Source organism: Megascapheus bottae, chromosome 8, assembly GCF_031878675.1.
Source record: "Megascapheus bottae isolate mThoBot1 chromosome 8, mThoBot2.hap1, whole genome shotgun sequence".
Taxonomy (NCBI): Eukaryota; Metazoa; Chordata; class Mammalia; order Rodentia; family Geomyidae; genus Megascapheus; species Megascapheus bottae.
Window position 1 is genome coordinate 65070773 of NC_143516.1, and position 12208 is coordinate 65082980.

The 12208-nt window shown below is 38.7% G+C and overlaps 1 protein-coding gene across 1 annotated transcript in view; it reads left to right on the forward strand.

Moving 5' to 3' along the window:
- The window catches only part of LOC150060068 (uncharacterized), a 158475-nt gene that overhangs the window by 98887 nt on the left and 47380 nt on the right, over positions 1-12208 (forward strand). The gene's annotated exons all lie outside the window — the stretch shown is intronic.

Genomic DNA, 12208 nt, shown 5'->3' on the forward strand with positions numbered 1-12208 from the left:
AATTAATTAATTTATCTACCCATTGTTAGATATGGGGTTTGAACTCAGGGCCTGGGCGTTGCTCTTGAGCATTTCTGCTTAGGGGTAGTGCTCTACCACGGTAATCCATAGCTCCACTTCTGATTTTCAGGTGGTTAATTGGAGATAAGAAAGACTTGCCTGCTTGAGCTGACTTTGAACCAAAATCCTCAGATCTCAGTAGCTAGGATTACAGTCATGTGGCACCTGTGCCCAGCTGAATATTTATTTAAGGGAGGGAGTGTTGAAGTGTATGGTGATTTTTCCATCAGCTATTAAGTAGGAAATATTGATTTGCTTCTCTTTCTTGTGTTTTATACTTGTAATATAAAGAGCAGCTGTAAGACACTTTGTTAAGTCTGTCCTTGGCGTTAAAATCACTAGATTTTTTTCCCAATTACAAATTTTGTAAACAGAGAAATTAAAATAAAGGAGTTGAATAGAGAAAGGAGTCTACTAACCTTGGATTGTCAACATTTATTTCTCTTTATTTCTTTGCGATGATTTACATGCATTCTCACTTTGCAGATATTGTGAATGATATTTCTCATGGAAACTTCCACCAGCCAAACATTGCCTCTCTGTAGAACCATTAAAAATCTGAGCCTGAAGCAAATCTCCTTAAAAATATACACTTTTCCATTTGATTTCTATTGGACAGAGTCTGAAAATAGAGGCCTCAAAATATAGAAAACAAAGCCCTGCCTCCATGTAAATATCACCTATGCATTCATTAGCATAAGCTTCCCATTTATTTACAATAGCAAAAACACTTGTTTTCTATTTTCTGTTAAATATACTGTGACTTTTTTCCAATGGAATTCACTGATGAGGTATGGGATGATAGTTCAGGAAGGAATTATCAGCACGATGTTTATTTGTATTCCTACATATTATTTGCCCACAAAACTAGACCCTGGTTGAGATTTGGAAGGAAGAGTGAGAGAAATAAATAAAAATGGAAGTTGGTGATATGTTTTGTCACGAATTCTTCAGCTTTCTTGGTTTGTACTATGTGAGTCAGAGTGACTTAGTAACAGGGGAATCTAGTACAACTTACTAAATGAGGCACAGAGCTGCCCTGTTGAAGGACAGAGATAGGTGGCATGATTTCTGACTCAGGTGGTCACGTGTTCACCAGCAAGCCATATGTGCGATCACATCCAGTGCTTCTAGCTGAAAAAGAATTTGGTCTCCTAGAGTGTCACACCAAAGTAGCCTTGAGAATTCTCTTTGATTTGGACATGGTACGCCAGGGAGCTGGTGCTCCAACAATTGGAGAGTGGAGGCGGGTGTCAGCCAGGGGAAAGCAGAAATTCCTTGGTGGCACCAACAGGTGGTTGGTACCAGCAAGAAGATGCTGCATAGCAGTAGCTAGATCTGTTATTGTGGAACCATCAGAAAGAAGTTGTGGTTGTGGTTGAGGTAGGAAATGACTGGTGGGTGGGAATTGCATGTTGAACAGAAATTCTAAGTATCTTAGCTGGTGGATGATATGAAATTGCACAAGGGAAGAAGGTACTAGCTAGGAGTGATGAAGACGGCATTGAAGGAGCATCTGTGATCTGCAGGATTTGGGTATTCAGAGATGGAGGTGCTTTGTCTGTGGAGCTGTTCTGGCAATTTGGTTCTAGTGGGAAGGTGATAGAAGATCTTTGTTAGTACCAAGGTATTTCCTGAAGCATTGCTTATGAAAGGAAGAGCTTTTTATTGTATGATGATGTTCCAGAAAGAAAAGGACTAAAAAGAGAAGATTGGATTTGTTATAGTAAGAAAGATCTGGTGGACTGTGGCAGTCTATGCCTGTGCTCTTTTTTAAAAATAATTTTTATTGTAATTAATAGAAGGATTACATTCTATTCACCAGATAGAAGGTGCATAGCTTCACCAACATTGATACCCTTTCTCATGACATGGTCCCCATTTCCCTCCCACCCTCCCCCCCGCTCATGCCTGCACTGTTACCTACTTGCTTAGATGTGAGAATTGTGGTTTAAAGCCAGCTGAGGTCTGAAAGTCCACAAGATTATTATCTCCAAAACAACAACAGGCCTGAACTGGAGCCATGGCTCAACTGGTAGAGTACTAGCCCTGAACAGAAAAGCTCAGTGACAGTGCTCAGACTGAGGTTAAGCCCCAGTACTGTGGGAAAAGAGAGAGTGAGAGCAAGAGCATGGGGGAGAGTGACAGAGAGGGAGAGAGAGAGAGAGACAGAGAGAGAGAGAGAGAGAGAGAGAGAGAGAGAGAGAGAGAGAGAGAGAGAGAGAGAGAGAGAGGGAGAGAACAGGCTAGGGAAGACATTAAAGACTAATCACTAAAGAAGTATAGGCGATATAATGACAAGTCTAGTGGCTTTTACTTATGCCAGTTTGAATAGTTATTTTTGAGTTTCATATAGACAATGTACACAGCATAGCTCAATGACAACTGTATACACAAGCACCTGACCTTCAGTACCAACATTCTTCCCTTTACATGACTCTGTTTACCTCAGTGTAGAAAAATATTGTATTCTTGTCCTTGTCATCATCTTCCTTATCTACACTGTGCCATTTTAGTATTCATCTTTGCAAGTAAATGTAACTGTGTACATTTAATTTCATTTTAAAGTTGCTATCTAGAGGGCATTCCTTTATTTAAGCAAAGGGGAACGATAACCTGAAATTACTGTCTTATTTAATCTTGAAATTAATAAAACAATTTGAAGGTCACCTAGTCTAGTAGAAAGGAAACTTGGTTATGCTCTCAATATTACAGCTAATATTTCAGTTATAATCTCAGTGCTTTTACTTTCTTGTCATTTTTTGAAGTTTACTTTTACTTTTTGTTTCTTTTTTTCTTTTTTTCCATATATTTTTTATTGTGATTAATAGAAGGGTTACATTACATTCGCCAGATGGAAGGTGCATTACTTCACATACATTGATACCTTTTCTCATGTCTTGGTCCCCATTTCCCTCCCCCACCCCCACCTTCATTTTGTTTTCCCCCCTTTTCTATCCAATTTCAAATAACCAAATACAAATATATCCAATATATCAGATAACAAAGTGAGACACTGTAACAATATGAGATAACCAAGGGACAGCAAAAGAGATGAGAGATAACATAGTACATTAAGGACAACGATAACTCATTATATGGCTTTTGTTTCTATATCCTAGAGGTCCTTTCATTTAGCATCATACTGTATGCCTTATGTAACTAGGTTTTGCGCTCTATTGCAAATCTCTGCTAGATCTCAAGGTAAAAGCTGACACATTGAAAACTTTACAAGAAGGAATAGGAGACACACTAGGACTCCTTGGCACAGGTCAAAACTTTTTTTGTTTCTTTTATGAGGCAAAGTTTTGCTACAGTGTCCAGGCTAACCTTGAACTTCTGATCCTTCTGTCTCAGTCTCCCAGAACTTACAGGTGTGTACCAGCACACCTGCTTCTCTTGTCTGCCTCATTCCTCAATTTTCTCTTCTATTAAATACATGCTATGCCTTAACCTATAATAAAATAATTCAATAAAATTATGTATGTACTTAATGTTGCTCAATCAACAGATTTTTTTTTGCCAGTCTTGGGCTTGAACTCAGGGTCTGGACACTATTTTTGAGCTTTCTTGAGCTGGTGTTCTACCACTTGAGCCACAGAACCACTTTCAGCTTTTTCTGTGTATGTATGTGGAACCCAATCCAGGGATTCATGCATACTAGGTGAGCATTCTATCACTAGGCCACATTCCTGGCTCCTCAATTAACAGTTTTTTTCTGTTAGCTTAAATTTATTGTTTTTAAATTTTTTAATGAGTTTAATTTTTTATTGTAATTAATAGAAGGGTTACATTATATTTGCCAGATAGAAGGTGCATTACTTCACAAAGATTGATGCCCCTTCTCATGTTTTTGTCCCCATTTCCCTCTCCCTAACCCCTCCCCTCATCTTATTTTCCCTTTCCTTATCCTATTTCAAATAATCAAATAAACATATATATAACAAGGTAAGATACTGTAAAATATGAGAATAACCAAGGGACTGACAACAAAAGAGATGAAAAATAACAGTACATTAAGAACAACAATCACACATTATCTGGCTCTTGTTTCCATATCCTGGAGGTCTTTTCATTTAGCCCATATGGCCTATGTATCTAGGTTTTGCCCTATTGTAATCCTCTGCTAGGAGAGCCCAAGGTTTATACTAATTATGACAAATTAGGGAAACCATTGAGCCTATGTTCCTTTGAGTTTGGCTTACTTCATTTAATACGATTTTTCCAAGTCTTTCCGTTTCCTTACAAATGGGGCAATGTTGTTCTTTCTGACAGCAGCATAGAATTTCATTGTGTATAAATACCACATCTTGTTGATCCACTCATCAGCTGAGGGGCATCTGGGTTGGTTCCATATCTTTGCTATGGTAAATAGTGCTGCAATGAACATTGTTGTGCTAGTGGATTTAGTATGTCCTTGTTTCTGGACAAGTGGGTAAATGCCAAGTAGTGGAATTGTTGGATCATAAGGGAGCTCTATGTTTAGTCTTTTGAGGGACTGCCATACTGCTTTCCATAGTGGTTGAATGAGTTTGCACTCCCACCAACAGTGTAGTAGTGATCCCTCCTGGCCACATCCCCTCCAGCATCTGCTGTTGTTGGATTTCTTGATCATGGCCATTCTAACTGGAGTGAGGTAGAATCTTAGAGTTGTTTTGATTTGCATTTCTTTTATGACCAGCGATGTTGAGCATTTCTTCATGTGTCTATAGGCCATTTTTATTTCTTCTTCAGAGAAGACTCTCTTTAAGTCTTTGGCCCATCTTTTAATGGGATGGTCGTTTCTTTGAAGATTAGTTTTGGAGTGATTCAATTTTTCGAGCTGTTGATATATTTTAGATATGAGGCCTTTGTCTGTTGTATGGGTAGTGAAGATCTTCTCCCCCTCTGTGGGCTTCTATTTAGCTTGCTAGCTATGTCCTTTGCATTCAGAAGCTCTGCAGCTTAATGCGGTCCCGTTTATCCAAAACAGTTTTTTTTAAATAAGTGATTTACATTTGTTTGTTCTAATATAAGTATATATGTCTGTGTATAGAAACATTGGGATGAAAGACTGGGATACTTATAAATATAATCCAGATTGATATCTTACTGGAAACAAAGGATTTGAATTCTGTACCGAAATGATTGATTTGGTTGCCTTTCTTTATGAATTATATTGCTACATGTCCCTATTTTAGAGACTTGAATATTCTTCCAACTGTTCTTTGTGTGTGTGTGTGTGTGTGTGTGTGTGTGTGTGTGTGTTTGCGCGCGTGCATTCTGGGGCTTTAACTTAAGACGTAGGCGCTGTCCCGGAGCCTCTTTATGCTCCAGGTTAGCACTCTACCACTGGAGCCACAGGGCCAATTCTGCTTTTGAGTAATTAAGTGGATATAAGAGTCTCATGTGGACTTTTCCACCCTAACTGGCTTTGAACCTTGATCCTCAGATATCAGTCTCCTGAGTAGCTAGGATTACAGGCATGAGCCACTGACACCCAGCTCTTCCAGCTATCATGCAACTATTCCTGTAATATAGCTGACTGAGGATGAATAAGCATAAAGAATATGAATTGAAAAATAAAGACAGCCTTTGTATGCTTATAAATTTCTCCAGTAATTATTGTTACTAAAATTAAAAAAAAGACATGACTAATTCTGGTGGAATCTAGGGAGGATAGAATCATTGCTCCTTGGTTTCTATACTTAGTTGCATATGGACTTTTCCCACTGAGGGAAAATAGGCCCATGTGTGAGCAGGGTCAAGTACTAGAATTAGATCCAGTTGAGAGCTGAACCAGGTGAAAATCATAATAAGCATAAGCCTGTATTCACCTTTCAGGGCCAATATGATCTGTATTCTGTTTAACTGTTCTTTAGACAAGTAGGAGATCTTATCATACCTACATAAACATACATGCATGCATGTCATGTTTCATCCTTATACACTACCATCTAATGTATATAGCAATACACCTCCTAGGTCCAAATGAAAAACATTGATTTATTGCAGATTTCAAAAACAAAGCAGCATTCCAATTGCTAGACACAACTTCACCATGTCCCCAGGAATTTTGAAAGATTATTTGAGCATACCTGATATGTTCAAATGGAAATATAACATTGTAATTCATTTAGCCAATGAACTTCTTTTTCCATTCATTTCCTTTGTTCATAAAATCACTATTATTATTAACAATACACACCATTTTATATGAAATTACATTTTTATATTATAATCTAAGGCTAAGCAAGTCAGCTTGAGATGATAATTGGTTGGCTCTAATTTTCCAGCTTCCAAAATGTTTTAATGAACTGCATTTCACGTCTGGTTGAATGACAATTTTTAAGGGTAAGTTTGCTGAAGGGCAATTCTGAGGTTTTCTTGGATCAACATTAAAGGATTTATGTCAAACCTCCACATCAATTAGCCTTTCCAGTTCATTTGTAGGGTCTACTCCTATATAAATGTCTGTGAATAATAAGGCAGCTGTATTTAGTACTGAGAATTTGACAGTGAAGTCTTTTTCATGTTTGTCTAAAACAATTTTAGATTCTTTCAGGATTGCCTGTCAGACATCAGACAATCTGCTTGGTGCTAGGGAAGACAGTGTGGTTGCTGGCTTAAGTTTAATCTTGTTGTTGATTGTGAGGCTTGAACTGAGGGCCTGACTGCTGTTCCTGAACTTGTGTGGTTCAAGGTTGATGATGCTCTACCACTTTGAGCCACAGCTCAGTTTATGATTTTCCAGTGGTGAATTGGAGATAAAAGTTTCACAGACTTTCCTGCCTGAAGTGGTTTTGAACTGGATTCCAGGTGTGATCCAGCACCAAGCTCTAAGTGTAATCTTGTGGAGTTTTTAATTCATTCCCTTTCATCATCTTCAGTACTGGTCAGCTGATCAGTGCTCACTTGGTTTTATTGCTACTGGAAATTTCCAGTTCACCTCAGTGTGACATTAGTTTAGATATTTAAACTCAAATTATTTTTAAATTTTAACTTAACTTATTTAATTATTGTGATTCAAGCCTTTAAGAAGATGGAGGGTAGAAAAAGTTCGGGCAGAAAATCTAAGAGTCACTTATTTCCAATTAACCAGCAAGAATCCAAAGAGAAAGTGTGGTTGAAGCGGTAGAGCACCAGCCTTGAGGAGAAGCGTCAAGCAAATGCTTGCAGCACCGAGATGACACACGTCCAAAAACTACTCTTAGTTGTTGTTGTTTTAATATAGGCACTGCTAGTAGTCTCATTCAACATGTGACATTATTCCCTGGCTGTTTAGCAGTATTGGAATAATGCTATTGTGACCACTGTGCACTCACTACCATCCTTAGCACTAGCCTGACATTGTGTGTGTTACAGTCAGTGTGCAGCTGTTTTAAAAGTCGCAGTCCAGTTCCCAATCAATTTGCCAATTAGGCTTCAAAGAAAATAAAGAGTTGGCCTAATTTCTCAATCTCCCTCTGTCTTAACTAAATTTTAGAAGCTCATCAATATTATTGGACTCTAAAATCATTTGTGAGTCTTATCCTATCTTTCTGCCTATGGCTTTCTCATCTATCTAATTGCCTAGTTTTATATTATTGATGGTGCATTTAGCATTAAGAAAAGGTTCAGATGCTGGGAAAAGCAAGAAAATTAATTTCATTAGGGCCAGTTAGGGTGTGATAACTAAATAAATAACAAATTTTAATGGAACACCAATAATTTCATTAGTCAAATAAACTCCTCCAGATACTCTCTGTCATGTCAAGATAAGTCTTAAAAGTCAGTCATCAGGCACAGAGTTCTTTTTCTCTTCAATTCTTAATGCTCCTTATCTTGAAGTTAAATATGCAGCCGTGAATATTAGGTAGAATCTGATATAAACAATGAAAGAACTTTGCATGCATCCCACATCCTTGTTTGCTAACTCTGTCATTGACTACCCCAACATAGGGCCACTGAAAGTAGGAAGAACCAGCAGGAAGAAAAGCGAGGAATTCTACTCGATTCTATGTCTCTAGCACTGTGTGAACCTGCCTACCTTGAGCCTGCTGGGTCTGTGATTGGTGACTTCCTTATCCTTCTTCTATTCAAGCATGAACACTGTTGATACCTCAGAGCTGCTGTGAGCTTGAGCTTGAACTCCCTGGCATAAACAATGATGCTTTTAGATTTGTACTCTTAGTTTTCAGAGCACAGCTATATGATTTTCTATTCTATTTCCTAGCCATGTGGAAAGTTTCCACAAGAGAGATTATGATCTGTTTCCACCTTTGAAGAGCCTAAGACAAAGACAGGTTATGTGACATGCTCAAGGCCAATAGTAGGAGATAAAAATGGTCCTGAGATCTGATTCTAACTACTGTTAATGCCATTTTTCTGCTCTGCTGCCCCTTATCACATGCTTTCCTGGTGTCAGGAAACTGCTTCAGAAATATCTCCCTGAATTCTGTCCATAGCCCTTTGAAAGACACACTGAGAGTCCCCTTGAAAAGCTAAAGGTTAGTAGAGCAGGGGTTAGAAATGGTACCGGCATTTACAGTGCTGAGTTGATAACTAACTCTCTCCATTTTGAGGTCAACTCAATTACTTCCTTAACAAAGATGATGGGCTCTTGTGTTTCCTTCATAATGACAGGTCATGAGACTCATATCGTCTGCACCTCTTCTTTTAAGTCAGCCTGAAGAGCTGTAGATAATTACATGCAGGCTGAAAGGTCACACAGACAAGTTCTAGACCCTGGAAGGTCGTGGTGCCTCGCTGCTCTCCCGATGAAGACGGAAGTTGCTGGATGCAGAGACAGGGAAGGGTGCTCTGAGGGATATGTATTTAGGGTCTAATAGTTTGGGGCATTCATTGAGGTATTAGAAAATTAAAATTTACTTTCTTGTTTACTTTCACCATGGATGGGTAAGTAATAAAATCCCTCCCAGTAACCCCGTTGGCTGGCTTTCTTTGTAGCAGGCTGTGAAACTGATAAATTCCTTTTAGAGTCAAATTGTGGCCTTTTACCACTACTCAGACAAAAAAGGGAAAAAAATCCGGGGAATATATTCTTTATATAAGATCAGCTTTTAGGGCCGGGAGTTTGGCCTAGTGGTAGAATGCTTGCCTAGCATGCATGAAGACCGAGTTTGATTCCTCGGTACCACAGACATAGAAAAATGCCGAAGAGTTTCTGTGGCTTAAGTGGTGGAGTTCTAGCTTACAGAAAGCCCAAGGACAGGGCTCAAGCCCTGGCTCAAGCTCAGGACTGGGGAAAAAAAAGATGAGCTTTTGAACATGATAGAGATGCTGAATTACATTAGCAGAGAAGAAAATTTTCCACTTTATTTCCCCAGTTAATCCCAAGCACGTAACCAAGGTTCTTAACATTCTGAAGTTGTTTTTGCAATTGAAGGTATTGTGATGATTCATTGTGTGATACTAATTATTAGATTTCCCCCTGAAAATCTGGGCATATATAAATTTTGCTTTTGAAATGAAGATAATTTCTCTGTTAATCACTGCCAAGAAACATGTTTTGAAGAACATCAACTTATCTAAAATTAATGACATAGTTATCCATCCATTTTTAACTTTCTCCATTTAGAAAATAATGCTTTTAATTTTGTTAAATAAAATTTCTGCCTTAATCAGAAGAGTTAAACATAAAAAGACTTACCAAGCTTGGCTTTCTCTGTGTGAATTGAAGAATGAGTATAAACCAGCATTATTGGAATAAAATCTGTTGAGAGTCATTAAGAAGTGGAGACACACCATTTTATAAAGTTGAAGAAATAGTTTTCTTTTGAATCTCACATAGAGGGTTAGAAGTTCATGAGTTTGAAAACTGTTCCTTATCTACTATAGGATTAATTAATTCATTTGTTTGCTTGTTTATTTGTGTACCAGAGCTTGAACACAGTGCATGAGTAATGTCCCTCAGCTTTTCACTTCTAGCCTTCTGCTGGTTAGTTGGAGATAAGCCTTGCCTTGCTTTCCTTCTGGAGCTGCTTGTGATCTGTGATCCTCAGATCTCAGCCTTCTGAGTAGCTAGGATTATAGGCCTGAGCCACCAGCGCCCAGCTGAGTTTTCTTTCTCCTTTTATTATGACTGCTCGTGTTCATCCGCCTTTTACTGACAGGTACAACCCCCAGGTCAAAACAGTCTATGGTATCTTATCCAACTATATACATACTACTTTTAGAGTCAACATTTATTTTATTTTATTTTTTGCCAGTCTTGGGTCTTGAACTCAGAGCCTGAGCACTGTCCTTGGGCTCTTTCAAGGCTAGTGCTCTACCACTTGAGCCACAGAACCACTTCTGGCTTTTTTTTCTTTGTATGTGGTACTGAGGAATTGAACCCAGGTCATTATGCATGCTAGGCAAGCACTCTAGCACTAGGACAAACTCCCGGCCCTTATTGTTATATAAAGTGGATACAATGATATTTTGGCTGGCTCCATTAGTAAAAAATCTCTTAAGTTCATCATTCAGGAATTACTGGCAAACCCATCCTTCAGGAGAAACAGAGTCCTTCTCCTGATTGCAAATGTTTCAGATTGCTACTATTTTTTGACTTTGACAATACATTGGAATATTTGAAGTTTTAACAAACTCCAGACTGAGACAGAGCCGTGCCAATTCTTCTCTAATCAGTGAATATACTATTTTGATAGTGGGAAGGATATGTACTGTTTTTACTAGGACAGGATAAGAGATATTTGCAAATCTATTATATAAAACTCTGAATTGGCGACTTAGGCACAGAAAAGCTGTTTCCTTTGGAAGAAAATCGAGTCCAGCCTCAGCTTGGTCAGAAGCTCATCACTGGGAAGAGAGCACCACTATGCTTTGGTGGCACTGAGTTTGAACTCAGGGTCTCCTGCTTGCTAGGCAGGTGATCTATCATTTAAGCCATGGCCCCTGAGCCTCATTTTGGATTCCTTACTTGAAGCTTTAATTTTCATGCTAGGCTTCAAGTGGGAAAGGCCTTCAGCTATTTGTTTTCCTGGCATGATTGTCTTCCATCTTTCTATTTGTCTCCAGTGTGTTATCTGCAAAGACAGTTAACATAATCAACATTCCTAATTATTTACCATGAGGCTCTTTATTTGTTCGGAACTCTTGGCACTTTCATTACATTTAGGGGAACTCTATAGTTCTTCAGGGGCATTGTTTTTCCTTTATAAAATAGGAATGTGTACTTGCATTTTGATTTTTTTTAGGTCAAGGAAAATGCTCAATGGCTTATGATATTTAGCTAGGCAGTCACCAGTGAGAACTGAAGTGAGAATCAGACTATCACACAAACTGCTAGAATTTGCTAAGGAAGAAGGGTTTGAACGATTTCACAAGCAACCTCAAAGGCAGGCATCAGGCTGAAATCTGTAGCATGGCTGGTAGGTATTGAAAACAAAAGGTTTGTTTTTTTGCACAGCCAAAGAACTAGAGATGTCATTTTCTTCTGGGAGTGCAATTCAGCCGTTGCCAGGTAAGACTCTGTTATCTTATGACTGAGGAAGAATAGATTCGTGCTTGTCAACAGAAGCACTTCTATAAGGGGTCATGGGATTTCAAAGTAGACTTTCTGAAGGGAGGCAGAAAGCCTCACAGAGGAGAATAGTTGTCTATAATATTGCTTTTGTACAGCAGGGAGCTGGACACTTCTGAGAGCACTTGGAAAGTCCTGCATTGATAGAAACTGAACTATGTATGGCAGAATGACTGTGAGACTGAGAAGAACGACAAAAATAGATTTGCTTCAGACTAAAGACATGCAAGAAATGAGAAGTCAGTCCACTGGAATCTTCTGGAATTGTTTTTCTTTTCCCTCCGTCAATGTCGTTCCCTATGACTAAACACATAAATGACTTAGTAGTTGTTTTAAGTTCGGTACCTAAAATCTATGAATATCAATGATGAAGGCAAATATTTGATGTGATTAACATGTTATCAAGGAATAACACATACAGTCTAGCAAGAGAATTCAGGTAAGACACATGGAAGGCTTGTGAAGGTGGCAGGACAGTTTACTGAAAAATAACATCTTCCTCTCAGGGAAATGCAAAGATGGGCTGGACAGAAGTGTGGCGGCAGGGGAGAGGGACACCCCTCTCCTGCCAGAAAGAAAGGAATTGAATGGAATTGGAGGAACCTCTGAGGGCTGGTGGACAGGTTGATTGACAGGTGGAGC